This window comes from Psammomys obesus, unplaced genomic scaffold (assembly GCF_907164565.1).
Source record: "Psammomys obesus unplaced genomic scaffold, mPsaObe1.curated_primary_1811, whole genome shotgun sequence".
NCBI lineage: Eukaryota > Metazoa > Chordata > Mammalia > Rodentia > Muridae > Psammomys > Psammomys obesus.
In genome coordinates, this window is record NW_026585609.1 from 6,097,553 (window position 1) to 6,113,220 (window position 15,668).

Consider the following 15,668-nt stretch of genomic DNA (forward strand, 5'->3'; position numbering starts at 1 on the left):
TATATATATATATATATATATATATATACACACACATTTTTTTTTTTAGGTGGGCATTAGTGGTCCCGTTCTTTTTACACATGCAAGCACCAGACCTCTCCTAGGAACAAGCCCTCCAGTTTTCTGTTTCCCCCATATTCTTATTCTGTGGATCTGCCTTCTCACACAGAGATGCCCCATCTCATCTCCTTTCATGCCCCTGAAATAAAGACCTTTAATCTCAGGCTTCTCGGACCTTATCCAGACTACAGAATGGTCCTAAGTCCTTTTTAGATTGCTTGTCCTCAACTGCTATTCAGATGGTCACTCAACACAGCCACCAAGTTTGTACAGTGGGCTAAGCCACACACTTATCCAGAAAACCCATGGAAGTTACAAGCGGCAAAAGACCATTTGCTCAGCACTGGGGAGATGAAGGCTGAGAGGACCAGGTGTTGGAGGTCAGCTTGCGCTACAGAGATCTTGTCTGAGACAAACCAGAAGACATAAGGAGGAGGCAGAGAAGGGGGAATATAATCTGGTCGTGGTGGAACATACCTGTAACTCCAGCTCTCAGAAGGCTGAGGCCAAAGTACGGCCATCAGTTCAAGACCAACCTGGGCTACCTAGCCAGTGCCAGGTCATCCAGGAACATAAAGCAAGACCCTGTCTTCAAAACTCTAAAAAAGAAGGGAGGAGAGAGGAAGGGAGAAAGAAAACAGAAATTATAGGTCCTGCCTTGAAAGCCAGTGAACAAGTGTTTGTGGGCCACTTCTTCAGTGACAGCCATTACCCTGATGCTGTCACACACGTTTCCTTTGTCTTCACAGTGACTGAAGAAGTTAGAGCCTTCGCTCGCCATTTCAGGAAGAGTAAATAGAGGTTCTCAGAGGAGGGAAACAGTACTGATATAATACCTGGTAGGCATCAAATCTGTGCTTCTGACTCCAAACCAAACCAAACCAAACTCATGGCTTTTTAAAATTTCATTCACTTTACATCCCTATTGTAGCCCTCTCCCTCCTCTCCTAGTCCCACCCTCCATCCCTCTCACTGCTCCCCTATTCCTCAGAGAAGAGGAGGCCTCCCTACCAACCCACCCCAGCTCATCAAGTCACATCAGGACTAATCACATCTTCTTCCCATGCTCTGGTGAGTCAGTCTGCCAGGGGAAAGTGATCAAAAAGCAGGCAACTGAGTCCATGTCAGAGTCAGCCCTGGCTCCACTTACTAGGAAGCCCACATGAGGCCCGAGCTGCCCATCAGCTACATCTGTGCAAGGGGCCTAAGTCCAGCCCATGCATGGTCCTTGATTAGGTGCTTCACTGTCCGAAGGCTCCTCTGGGCCCTGGTTAATTGGCTCTGTTGGTCTTCTTGTGGAGCTCCTGTCCCCTCCAGGTCCTTCCTCCCACTTTTCCACAAGACTCCCCATGCTTCTCCTAATGCTTTGGCTGTGAGTCTTAGCATCTGTTCCAATCTGTGTCTCAGTGGAGCTTCTTTCTTTTTGTGACACCCTCGTCACAATAAAGACAATGCATCCCACCTAAAAATCACAGAACACTGTGCTCTGAAATCCCCCAAAAGGGTTTCCAAGATGACAATCTATATGAGAAAAGCTCAGAGCTTCTGTGTCCTCTACCTCTTCTCTGGAAAGGAGCAGTTCAATGGTGAAGAGCTCTAAGGAAGGACTCCTAGGGCTGGAAAATGGTCTCTGCTTTCAAAAGCACTTGCTGCTCTTTCAAAGGACCTGGGTTTGGTTCCTGAGACCCATATGGCCGCTTATATCTATAAGGGGTCAAATTACCTTTTCTGGCCTCAGAGGATACCTGAAGTCATGTACCCATACCTCCACATGGACAGACACACATACACATAAGCTGAAGATAATAATAAATGAATCTTTTCAAACTTTAAAAATGAAGGAAGGGACTTTCATAAATGCAGTTTAGAAGAGCAGACAGCAGAACTGTTGCTGTTCAGCAGAACTGTTTTAGCGTTGTTCTCCCCACATCACTTAGACATCCCTCCTGCTGTAAAATGGATTTTCCTCTCCATCTAGTAAAGCAAGAGCAAGCACACATGCTACGTTTGGCTGGGTGGATTCCTGCAGAAGAAATATTTAGCTAGCAGAAGAAATATTTCCCCGGTGGGGAGGTCAGAGACCAACCCTTTCATTCAAATAGGTCCCCACCTCCGAGCCCTGATTTCGGTGGCTCTGAACCATCGGCAGCAATTCTGTGCCCGTGTGATAACTTTATTGCACTCACATAAAAAGGGTCAGGGCACCGCAGAACAACAAACCGCTGCCCAACCCTGGCCCCTCCCAGAGAGCCACAGCGTAGTCAGTTCTTACCTTTCCTCCCAGGTTCCCATACTCTGTGATGGGCAGGAACCAGAAAGCGCCTGAGTCATGAGTCACGTGACTGAAAGTGCACGTGGGGCCTCTCTCCACACTTGGCAGGGCCGGGTGAAACTGTCCTGCAAACAAGAGAAGTGCTCGGCAGGCACGGGTGTGTGTCGTGAAGCATCTTGGGGCTGTTGTCCGGCCATCCAAGATTAGAGAAAAATTCGAAATCACTCCTGAGCATTTCAGATGGCCACAGAAGACACTGTGGTTTCCAGCTGGGGTCGGCCAGAAGCTATGGTTCCAGAGGATTTCCAATTTCCATGGTCGGATGGAAGAGGGCACTCATCTCGGCTCTTTGCTACTTCTCTGGCTGTATTCAGATTCTAGTTAGTCAGTTAGGAGGCTAGCTGCTAGTTAGTTTACCGGTTAGCTACTTGGTTAATCAGCTAGTTATATGACTAGTTAGCTACTTAAATACCACAAAACATAATCTACCCTCAAGGAAATGACGTTCTTTCACAGACCTCTTAATCCTCGAAGAAGGTTTCCAGGAAGGGAAGAAAGGAATCTCAAAACGTCAAAAAAAATAAAAAAAAAAAAAATAAAAAAAAAAAAAAAAAAAAAATGATAGACTCAGAGATGTCTCCAGGTGGTCAGACCTTCAGAGTGTGAACAATCACATTATTTTCCAGGAAAGGGGAACCAAGTCAGGGTCAGCTCCCTTTCTCTTGGGGTGGACCTGCCGGCAACCAGAGTGAGGCAGGAGGAGGCAGGCTGTTTCTTCCTTGATGCAAGGCATGAGCTTTGCTCAAGATTGGCAAGAATAATTTTAGACTCTTCTCTTTCCTGCCTCTGTACAGATCCTAACATACACACACACACACACACACACACACACACACACACACACATCTCTCTGCTTTCATGTCCATGAGTTTATGGTTTATAGACACCACCTATTCTCCTAGCAGAAGTGGGATTTATGATGAAAACCCAATTAATACACACTAACTTCTTTAAAAATTTTAAAACATATGTTTGCAAACCACAAAGAAAAAAAATAGATTTGGCTTCCTGACATAGAAGGCACAGGAAGAGGCTCCAGTTGGCAAGCTCTAGCTGATGGCAAATACTGGCTCCTTGCCATTTGTTTCTGCCATGCATTGCTTTTCCATTCTCATCCAGTCCCACAGTTCACTGCTTTATTGCCAAAGTGCATTTATCAGGTCTAGCCACCTCTTCATGACCAAAGCAGAACGGCCCGCTGCAGTGTGACAGGCATGCAAGCATCTGGCTTTCAAACCAAAGACCTAAGTGTGGCTTGCTTGCAAATGGTCGCACCCAAGGCATTTATTGATTGGCAGCTTCAAAGGGCGGCCACAGTGCCCTGAGCATGGGTGAGATCATGTTCGGGGGAAGCCCTTATGACATTGCCATGGGAGTAAATGTGAGGGATGCTCAGGCCTGACTGGGGAGCAGAGTTCTCAGCCCAATGGGAAGGAGGCCAGCAGCTGGGCGGGGCCAGAGGCAGGGCTGGAAATGAGAGCTGTGGTCTGCCCCACCTGTGTACACAGGAAAGCACCTCTTCCCACAGCCCTGAGAGGGGCCGCCGCTGGGGCAGGCTATGGCTAGGGCCAGCAGTGTGTGTGGTAAACCTGGAGTTCTACCTGTCCATTCCTAAAGCTGCTTTTTTCTTTTCTTTTCTTTTTTCTGGTTCTCGGGCTTCTGTGGTAGTTTAAAGAGGCCGTGTCACTCCTGTTCTGGCAGACAGGCAATTGCGAAGGGGTAGCAACTCATTCCTTTTCCCAGCTCACGCTTGTGCAAAGAGAGTACTGGAAAGCCGGATGCCTGTTCCTGCACTTTCTTCCAGCACTCCCCGCCACTTCAATGGAACCAGCAGTCTTACAAGAACAAGTCTCCCAAGCTAGCACTGACACCCTTCCTGCTCTTGAGCTCTCCTCCCTCACCGGCCCCGCCCCCTCTCCTGACCTCCACCAGCAGCTCCTTTCATTTCTTCTCCCAGACCTCTGCTAATCTCTAACAATCTTGAAAAACCTTCCTGGGCTGTTTCTGTTACTCATTCCGCTCACAATGCTACTGCCCTTCCAGCACCATAAGCCCCAGCTCGTGTTATGTAGAGGCCTTATCGCAAAGGTCACCGTGGAACTGTAGGAAGGTGGAGCCTGCCTTTTTGCTCTGTGTTCTTCCTCTGCGGTATTGGTGTTCCACACGGGCGGAAACACACCCCTTCTGGAACTTCTGTGGCAACCTGACCCTGCTGTCTCCAGCTTGCTCCCTGTTCCCACACGGTCTCCTCTCAGTCAGCTCTTCTCCCCTGTCTCTGGACACACAGAATCCTCAACTTTCTATTCCCAAATCTATCTGCTCTCTCTCCTCTCTCTCTCTCTCTCTCTCTCTCTCTCTCTCTCTCCCCCTTCCTTTCTCTCTATGTGTGTGTGAGAGACAGAGAGAGAGAATAACTATACACACATGTAGTGCCCACAGAAGCCAGAGACATCAGATCCCCCGCAGCTACAGTTACGAGCACTTGTGAGCCACCCAGTGTAGGTGCTAGGAACCAAACTCAGGTCCCCTGCAAGAGCACTGCATGCTCTTAACTGCTGAGCCGTCTCTCCAGCCCACACTTCTGCTCTCTTAACTACGAGGTTGTTTCATTTTGAAAATGTGTCTAAACGCTATTGTTTGTTGTACGATTACTCTCGGCAGGCGATGTCCGTGGGCTATATTTCTCCTCTAGGTTGTCATCTTGATCTGATTATGTAAAGTTAAATCCATAATCTGTCTGGATTCTCTATTTCTAGTAAAAGGTAAAACGTCTCTCTTAATTGTTTAAACACCAAGCTTGGGAACCGTTCCTGATTCCCCAGCCTCTTATCCCTACCTATAGTCAACCATGCAGGCAGTAAGTTCTTTCGAAAACATTTCACAATCTCTTTTCCTCCTTACCCACCTCATTCCCACTAACGTTATCCTTTGTTCAGATCAATCCTCTGTCATCTTCCACCAAAAAAAACAAAAACAAAAAAACAAAAAAAACATGGTTTAAGTGCAAGCATACTCTTACTAGGCTTTGGGCTACAAACTAGAAAAACAAAAAACACAGACTCACTTTGCTTCACCAACACAACTGACAGCTGTTAGAAGAGAGCAGCCTCGCTCAAGAAAACACTAATGAATACGTGATTACAAGCAGAAGTGAGCAATACAGAAGACAAAACACAATTAAGAGAAAGGAAGTGTGGACCAGGAATGGCGGCTCATGCCTGCAGTCCCAGCCTGGGCTACACAGTGAGTGCTAACAGAGCTTGGATTTTTTGAGACCCTGTTTAAAAAAAAAAAAAAAAAAAAAAAAAATGAAGAGAATTGACTGAACAAGTAGACGTGGTCACTGAGGGGAGGAAGGGGTTGCTTGCTGACCCATAGCCTACTTGATCAAAGACAACATGGGAGATGTCAGGGGACTCAAAATTCTTGATGAGGCTGATAGGGTTGGAGCTGGGAGGGCATAGGAGGAAGCTGGAGTGGGCAGGGCGAGCTTGGCTGACTAGGTGCGTGGCATGCCGGGGTTGCACCCTGAGACCCAGGGGGAGCTATCATGTGACTACAACGGTGACCTCTGCTTGAGACTGTGGCTATCCTAACTCTCCACGTCTGCCTCACCCATCACAACACTCCCTCTTCACCCAACACCATCTTCAACAGCCTGAGCCTCTCCGGATGGACGCTGTGGTCCTCCGGCTCTTCACCTCCCCTGCTTCCCACCTTCCCTGCTGTAATCATGGGCCCTCTCTATCTTACCTTTGAGCGTCTTGTCAAAAGCGCTCTGCCACCCACTTAAAACAGCCTTCTCTGTGCTCCACAGCCAAGACCCATGAGCATTCCCAGAACAGAAGGGGCTTGGGAGCTGGGTAGCTGCCCTTTGAATCCCGGGTTTGAGCACATCGTTTCATTTTGGAAACCCCAAATATCTAACCCATAGAATGGATAAAAGCGTTGTTCTTGTGAAGCTGTTGGAGAATACATTGTTTTAAGTAACTCAAAGACAGTACACTACATAACAAACACAGAATCCATCTGCTTACTTCACCTTCTCTTATTGTCCTTAGGAAATGGCAAAGTTGTTAGACAAAAGGGACTATGTGCTTTTTAACACTTTGTTTCTACCCTTCTAATCGGTGCCTGATAGGAAAAGCATCCAGTCAGCAATGTGGGATGATTTAGGATGTTAAATGTTGAAAAATTGCCTAGTTGAATGTAACAAAACATTTAAAATATTTAATTATACTTTTAAAAATAAAGTCATTTCAGTGTGTTGAAAAGAAAAAAAAATTCAAAGATAGGATATAAGATAGCCCAGATTGACCTCAGACTTGCTTTGGAGCTCAGGCTGGCCCTAAACACCTTATCAGGGGTTTAAATACCCTAACAGGTGTGCATCGCCACATACAGCTTTAAACTTCTTTGTAAATTAACACATCATACTAGCTGATTTGGGGGTGGGGGGAATCTGACCATCTTCATAGCTGCAAAATAGCCAGTGTTTGCCTCATATCATTCACACAGGTTAAATTATCAAAAATATTTGGGGTGATATTCAACATTGACAAAGCCAGGATTTCATGAATTCACATGCTGCCAGTGTGCAAATTACTAGTAACACTCAGGGAGACTGTTTTGCAGTTGGTATAGAGGCCTCCATAATTTGGCACTTAGTAATTAACTGAGTTGTGGGGAAGCAGCAGAAGCAAAGGCGGGAATGTAATGAAGGCTTGTGTTCTGAAAAGGCTCTTGCTGCACGGTCCCTAACAGCAACAGAAGCAAAAGAAAAGAAGTGACAGGACCGTCCAGGAACAGGAGAATGGGTCGTAATTACAGGCTAGGATGTATCCAGAAGAGGCATCGTGCAGTCATTTGCTGAGATGTTTCTAAGAAATTCTCAGCCATTGAAGATTCTCTCTGATGTGGAGGTAAGTGGCCATCTGCCGCATAGCCTGTGCCACAACGCTGTACCAGCTGTGGAAATCCATACACGGTTCCACTTACGAATATACTCAACATCTAAGGTTTTGTGGAACACGAGGAGTTTGTGAGCTGCTCAAATGCGTACATAACCACTAGCGAGTGAGAATCTGGTGGTGGTCAGCACATTCCCAGAAAGAAGGACAAAAGAGGCCCCACAAGATAGGTCAGAGAGTGATGAGAACATGCTGCCAACACAAGTTGGAGCTTTGGAGCCCATGTGATAAAGGGGGAGAGGCCACTCCCTTATGCCTTATGACCTCCAAATGTGAGCCCTGTCGTGCAGGCTCAAACACAAACACACACTACAATGTAACAATTTAGAAAGACAATAGAGACTGTGACAAATGAGCCTAACATGAATGATATGACTGTCCACGCCTTCCTAGAGGCCATTAAGAAAACTGACCAGCAATTCATTTTCACAGAAGTGTTCCTTGTTTTGATTGTATTACAAAACCTCAAATGAAGCTAAAGATGAGTTCGCTTTATATTCTTTAGAAAAGTCGCCCTCCCGCCCCACCCTAAATCGTTCTTATAAGACAGCATACAAATACAAGGTGCATTTTATTTTTTGTGAAAACGGCTACACACTCAGTTGGTGCACATGTCCCCTGTCACAGGAAGAAACAGAACCTGAGGGGGAACTGAGCCACTGAACCTGGTGAAGGATGGCCTGGCTCTGGAGAGTGGGCATCCTCACTGGTTTCTGGCAGCTGAGTAACTCTCCTGACACTCAAAGAATGTGAGGATAATTCCCAAGGAGGAACACCCATCCTCTGAGTCTTGCCCGGGGTATTTGAGGCAGAGGTGGTTGTGGGAGACTCCTCAGTGGATCAGCAGAGACATTGACATCCAAGAACTCCAGGATGACACCCCCAAGGCCATAAATGTTGATGAGAGGTTGACATGGCTCCAGCTCTGCTGGAATTGTTTGCCCTTGGGATGTCTACTGAAAAAAAATGTGATAAGACTTAAGACTCAGCAAAGCCCGTGTGTGTGTGTGTGTGTGTGTGTGTGTGTGTGTGTGTGTGTTCTAGGAGGCCAGAGAAATGAGACTTCCTGGAGTTGGAGTCACAGTAGTGAGCTGTGGATACTGAGAACCAAACTCAGATTGTTTGAGTGGGAGCCTTGAGCCACTGAGCCATCTCTCCACTCCTCCTACCTCTTCTGTGCTTTTCAATGATGGATACTTTCCCAAACATAGATAGCATCTCTGGGTCCACACTGAGTCCCTGGAGAATCTCATGAACGTGCCTTAGTCACGGGGCAGGTGCCATTTTACTGGGTGAGAACCTCAGTCTGGACTCACTAGCCTTCTTGCCTTAGGTCTGGAGCTTGTTTTCATCATTCCCAGCATTGTTCATCTTCCCTGTAGGGCTCTGAGATTTTTGTCTTCAAGAAGTTTGCATGTAGCACTCAACACTATCTTGACCATAGAGACCAGCAACAGAGTCTTCACAGAGGCACCAAAAGCATCTCATCTTAGAGACAAGAACCTTTGTGCCTCCTCTCTTATTTGGAATATCAGGAACAGGTTGGACAGGATGGCGTGTAGCTTTAATCTCAGCACTTGGGAGGCAGAGGACAGCCTGGTCTACAGAGCAGGTTCCAGGACAGCCAGGGCTACACTGAGAAACCTTGTCTCACAAAAACAAACAAACAAACATAAATATGTAAACCAAAAAACAAATAAAAGAGTCTCAGGAACAGCACAGAATGTCACTCCAGAAACAAGTCCATGATATCTTTAGGTGCTTCTAGTCTGTCGCTGCCCGTGTTTGCAAATGTCTGGAAAAAGCTTCTAAGGACCGTTTACATTTTCAATAAGTTTTTCACAGAGCTGAGTTCTATGGATCTGAAACATCCTGGGTGTGATGATCCACGGCATGGAAGGCCAGTTGCCACACAAGACACTGTTCTCGATAATGGAGGCCATCTCATACTTTCTAGTGTGTGTTGTGCAGGGTGGTGTCTGGTGCCGCTGTGGTCTTGTAGGGGTGATGACACTAGTGACATGAAGGTTCTGGGTGACAAGTGGGTAACCTGGACTCCTGAGGGACTCCCACTTTGTCCTTCCACCTCCTCCAACACTCCTTGTTCTAACTCTTGCCCTCCACGTCAATTTGGATATTTGGGCAAGAATTCAGCATGGAGCCCAGCAGGTCTGTGTCTGTGCCTTCAGTATCCTTGGGTCCCTCACTGTTCTTGGACTACAGTGTTCTAGAAATCCTCCAGGGGATCCAGGGCATCCTAGATCTTGTTGGAGAAGAAACTCCGTGGGGTCATGAAGAGGATGGCTCACTCGCCCACTTGGACAGTGAATGCCCCATTCTGATCCTCACATAAGAACAGAAGCCTTGATAATTTGTAGAAAGCGGGATGCATTGTTGCCTACTTTTTTTTTTCAAGCACCCCAGCCACCCCCCTCCCACCACCACCATCGTTTCATGGCCTTCTTCACCCTCTAAGGATGGAGGAGGCTCACTGTGGTGTAGGAGCACTGGAGCTGTTGCCGAGGAAGGGGCTCTTCTTCCTGGTGGACTCCGCCCCAGGGATTAGTAGCAGAGATGTGGACACTGACAGCCACCCCAGGACCCAAGCCATATTTACTGCATCATTTCTAGCTTTGGACTCACGAGTACAAGGTGGATCCACTTGGAATCCAACAGCTTGCTGATCAGTGATAAGGTTATATTGGATAGCTCTGCTTCCTGCTGTGGCCGTCTTTGCCTGAATAGAGCTCTGAAGGTAACAAGAGACTCTGAACCCTCTGTGAAAGGGCAGAGTTGTTCATCATGCCCATCTTTCATGGAATCTCCTGAATTAGCCCTTTCATGCATGCCTCCATCTCTTCCTCCATGGCTGGCTGACCCCTGGCTCCCCCGGTGATAGCAGGATAAGACAAGAGCCACATAAGCATTGGGTGGCACACTTGACCTCTCTTCTGCCTCAGGCAGGAAGGGTAGACAGCCACTAAGATGCAGCCTTCTCCGTGCGGTCAACCTGAAGTCCTTGCAGTGGCATGGAAGCCCAGCCATCCTCCAGAAACCATTACGAAGACACAGAAAGTCTGGCCAGAGAGGGTGACCTGGAGCCAAACATCAGGCCTGTATCACCAGCAGCTCTCAGCTACTCCACAGGTAACTGAGACTACAGCTGGACTCCAATGGGGTTTCCTGAGCTGGAGTCCCTCACTGTCCCTGACTTCATGAGCTATATGATCAGATGGCTTGCAAAGATCATAATCTTTTTATCTTCCTTGTGTCAGAGACGGGGCATTAGCTGTCCCAGACAAGAGGAAGTGAGAGGTGCTCATTAGGGTGAGGTCAGGACTTCGGACTCTCAAAATCCTACAAGCACTGAAAAAATGGGCCCTTTAATTCACCCCTATGTAAAGATCTTCAGGGCCCTCCAACTGGGCTTCTAGAAAAGATGGGGAACACGGCTGTGTCGGAATGCAAGGCTGAAGTGTGAGAAGCTACTTTCATTGCTTGAAGGCTGGAGATGTAGCTCAGCTGGTGGAGTGCTTGCCTCACAGGCATGAAGCTCCGGGTTGGATCCCCAGCACCACACACACACATACAAAAAGGTATACTGATGTGTGCCTGCAGTCCCAGCACTCAAGACATACAGGCAAGAAGAGCAAAAGTTCAAGGTCATCCTGGACTATACAAGGAAATGGAGGGCAGCCTGGCTACATGAAATCCTGACATCATCATCATCATCATCGTTGTCATCAACCAGCATCATCATCACAGTAATAACTTAAAAATATATCACTCAAATATCCTAAATTTTAAGCCTTTTATGAAGGCTTTTAACTTATGAACGGTGACGTTTTTCTGTATCTTTCATGTTCGGCTTAAATAGTCAAATAATATTTTTTTTTGTTTCTCTGAATGTCTATTGTGTTTTATTTGTTTCAGCATTTCTGATTTTCTCATCAAATTATTCAAACTTTTTCCATCCTGCTTACTGGTATCTTGATGAAGTTCCTGCTTAAGAGATCATTTCAAAGTTTCTCTTGACCCTGCCAAGTTCACTTAATATTCTACTCTCTGCTACTTCCTCATGGATCAAACCATTTTTACCTATGTTATTAGAAGCACAGTTTTCTTACAGAACAAACAGTTCTCTTGGCCTTCATTGGGGAAAAGACGCAGCCAGAATACTGGCTTGCTACCTGGGCAAGGGGACCTGAGTTCAGACCTCATGTAAAAAGCCAGGTGTAACCCCAGTGCTGGGGTAGAGGTACTGGGGTGGGGGGACAGGGGTTAGTGCAGAGGGGCTGAGACAGGAGGCTCACTGGTTGACAGCTGCAGTCTAATTTCAGGTTCGGTGAGAGACTGTATCAGAATAGAGTGAAGAGTTATAGAACAGTAAAAGATGCCGTCCTCCAAGCCCTCTATATCCCACAGACATCACACACAAACAAACTAAATAAGTAATCAAACAAACAAATAAAGTGAGACGAAGAAAAGTGAACCAAAAGGGAGAAGGTAAAAAACTGTGAGAACAGATCTCCAGGTGACAACTTTTTAAACATTCAGCTGTTCAGGCAATCCAGACTTGAGTCTACGGATGCCGAAAACAAATCCCCTGAACATCTGCTCAGGAACCCTTCCAGGCCACCCACAGAAAGCTAAGGATTGTGTTGTTTCTTGGAGTGGGAGTGGGAAGCTATGAATAATAGCTTTTAAATTCAGGAAGTGGAAAAATAAAATACAGAAATTAGGATTTGAGGTAGAATTAATGCTCCATTGTGTTCTATACGGGGTTGGGTGACAGTGGAGAATCCTACAGGTCAAATGGGATTGTCTGCCGTGTTCTTTTTGTTTATATCCTGTGCTGCTCTGCCTAGGGCATGCGGGAAAGGCACAGTTCGTTTTAAAATATTAACGCTCTGCACAGGTGCTCTAGAGGTTAGAAAGCCGGGGAAGGAAAAAGAGCTGAAAGGATAGGAGAAGACTGAAGAAGAGAAGAAAAAAAGAGGTAAAAACTTCACTTGAATGTCTTCAGTTTTTAGAGTGAATTTGTCAGAGGGAGAAAAATGAGAGGATATGGTTATAATTTGACAATTGGTTACAATCTAGACAATAAGAACTGGTAAGTGAAAAAAAAAAAAAAAAGGCCACAAGATAAAGGCAACTAAATCACTACATGAGGAGAATCTTCTGGCTTCCACACACCCACAGAGGAACAAGCCTGTACCACTGTGAAGCCTACACCAAACTAGGCCTTCTAATTCCAGCTTAAAGGAGCCTCTGAAGGTGAAAAGGATTCCAGAGTTCACCTGAGTTACTTTTTTGGGTGTGTGTGTGTATGTGTGTGTGTGTGTGTGTGTGTGTTCTGTTTTGTCTGTTTGTAATTTTGTCACACATACACACAGAGCTGAGGACCAAACCCAGGGCCTTGAGCTTGCCAGGCTAGCATTCTTCCAACATGTTACTCCCCCAACCTCTAGAGCTCATCCTGGGATTCCAGAGCTCAGTGAGAATCAGACCTGGCTTTCATCTTGTTATCAGAACCTCATCTTGTAGTAGGCTCCAGGCAAGATTCCCTGTCTTCACATTAACTTCACATTAACCCAGGAAGCTGCTGGGCCAGTAAAGGAAGTATTAGCACCCCTCTCCCCTTAGAAAGAGCAGATTCACTGAGAGTTAAGAGGAAACCCTGTTGTCTGTGGCAAAAGAAAAGAGAAAGCGAGTCAGGAGGAAATATTGGGAGCTAAGGTTTTGCAAACCGACTCCATACATGAAAGATCCCCTTTCATGGGTCCATGGTCTCAGCCTCCGAAGGATGAGAACATCACCTACCTGCCAGGGTCCTAACAAAAACTAAGACTCATGAACATTCCAGAAAATTGAACACAATGGCAAACGATTTGTTTTTTAATTAACAGGGTTTTGTTTTGTTTTCATACTCGGGCACTGAACTACATCGCTTCAGAACCTCCCACTCCCCTATATAACTCCTCGAATTCACAATCTCCTTTTTATTATTGTTCACACACACACACACACACACACACACACACACTATGTATGTATGTGCACATGTGTGTGTATATAGCCTACTAACACTACTTAGCTTTGCTTAAATGTGTGTGTGTCCAGAGCTGACCACTTGAGATTGGATGACATACATGGGAGTTTGTCCCTAAAGGCAACTGTTTTTCTCTTTTTCAGCAGCCATTGGCCATCTGTAGCTCTTCCTCTCGGGATGAGACCATGTGGGATTTGCCCTGTCTGCACTGAGCAAAGCAAGTCATTGTTGGTCTTGTTCAGATAAGGGATCTATAGAGCATAAATTACCTTACCCAGCTGGGTGAAGCAGCTGGAGCTAAGTGACTGCGAACACTCCCTGAGGGACCCCTGGAGAAGATGTGCCAGGGCTGCAAAGTTCAAAAGAAACACGTGGCTAATTCAAGGAATTTCCTAGATAAAGGGAAGCTGTGCTTATAATCACGCAGAACCTGAACTCTACGGGCTGCCTGTGAGAGAACCCGAAGCCACAGAACCCCGGAAGCATCTGAGGTTCCCAGCGGCCCCCGGAGCTGGCCTCTGGAGACTTCAGAGTGCAGGGATCTGGAGGGATCACAGACACCTGGCCGCCACATCCTCATCTCCATCCTGTCTGAAACCACAGCCCTGGGGCTGGCCAGAAGCAGAGCCAGAGGCCACACAGCCACACAAGTGGGGGTGTGAAGTGCTTCTCCCCAGACTCACCCAGCTTGTCCCCCCATCTTGGGTTTGTTTTCCTTCTCTTTGTTAATTTTGCAGCATGCCTTTCAGCCCACAGAATAAAGCTGCGAGGAGATAAAGTCATGTCGACTTCACCAGCAAGGCAAAAAGACAGAAGAACTCTAGGTCTTGCCCCTGGTAAAGGCAAGATTTACCAGCTTTCCCCTCGTGTGTGTTTCCTCTTGTCAACTCTCTGCCCATAGAGACACAGAGTCTCAAAAGTATACCTCATGGGGGCTGGTGAGATGGCTCAGCAAGTAAAAGTGCTTGCAACCGGGCCCAATAGGCTGAGGTCAATCCCTGGAACATACATGGTGGAAGGAAAGGGTGTAAATGAAGTTATGACTGATCCGTGGTCTGATTAAAGGGAAGCTTTAATTTGTAGATATGAGAGAGAACAGCAGAGCCATCTGAAAGAGTCCAGAGCAGAGAGGGTAAGTAGACTTATCAAAGCCGGCAAACAGGTCCTGGCCATGAGAGAAGCAGAAGCACAAGAGAGAGAAAGAAAGTAGCAAGGGAGAGAGGGAGGGAGGGAGGGAAGAAGGGAGGGAGGGAGGGAGAAACTTACAGAGGAAAGTAAACAGAAGACTGGGGTGGAGGTAGGAGAGCAGAGAGAGACTAGACATGGAGAAGAGGAAGATGGAGAGAAGAAGAGAGAGGGAGACAGAGCCAGTATAGCCCAAATGGCAGAGTTATAAGGAGTAGCTGAGGGAAGGGAAGCCTGTGAGCTGGGGAGGTTTGGGCAGGGGAGGAAGTGAGAAGGGCTAGCGTGGACTTTGAAATGAGTAACAGGTACTTGTGGCACTGAGGGAGCCTGGAGGCCAGCGTGTGCTGTGCAATGCAGAAAGGCATCACTGATGGCCATTTGGAATGTGAAGAAATAGAGTTTCCTTTGGACCTAACAAGAAGAACTGACTCCCTCAAGACACCCTTTGAGCTCTGCACACACAACCATAAACAAATAAAATGTGAGGGGTGGTGGTGGCCATAGCAGGGGCAGCAGCGCCAGCAAGCAGACACCTTCAATCCCAGCACTGGAGAGGCAGAGGCAGGAGGATCTCTGTGAGTTTGAAGCCAGTCTGGGCCACAAAGCAAGTTCCAGGAAAGCCAGGGCTGTTACGAAGAGAAACCCTGTCTCAAGAAATAATAATAATAAAATAAAATAAATACAATTTTAAATGTACCTCAATTTGGCCAATAGTCCCAGAATCCTAGGACTCTGTAAGAGCTCTGAGTGAATAAAGCATCAAATATGAATAAGCCACATCTAGCTTTGCACAATCTAGGTCAACAATAAAATGGATATTTAATATTTACCTAGCAGGTTAACATTTACCAAGCGTCTTATACTTATGGTTCCAGTTCATAATGAAAGCCTCCCACACTCGGATGCAGGCCAGGCTCCATCTGCTTCTAAATGATTGTCACCCTCGGTGTTCTCACCCTTGGCTAGCCTCTCCACACTGAGTAGGGTTGCCCTGTGTCATCAGTAGAACTCTGCAAGAAGGACGGAGTGCAGTCTCCAGGATTAGGCTGTCTTGGATGTTGCAATTCTC

The 15,668-nt window shown here is 46.7% G+C and overlaps 1 long non-coding RNA gene across 1 annotated transcript in view; it reads right to left on the reverse strand.

Annotated features, from left to right (window-relative positions):
• Nucleotides 1-2,896, reverse strand: part of LOC129679522 (uncharacterized) — a 14,791-nt gene extending 11,895 nt beyond the window's left edge. Inside the window, exons 1-2 of the long non-coding RNA XR_008720562.1 lie at nucleotides 2,333-2,896; nucleotides 538-659 (exon numbers count right to left, since the gene is read on the reverse strand). This is a non-coding gene — a long non-coding RNA (uncharacterized LOC129679522). The remainder of the gene's footprint in view (nucleotides 1-537; nucleotides 660-2,332) is intronic.
• Nucleotides 2,897-15,668: the final 12,772 nt, after the last annotated feature.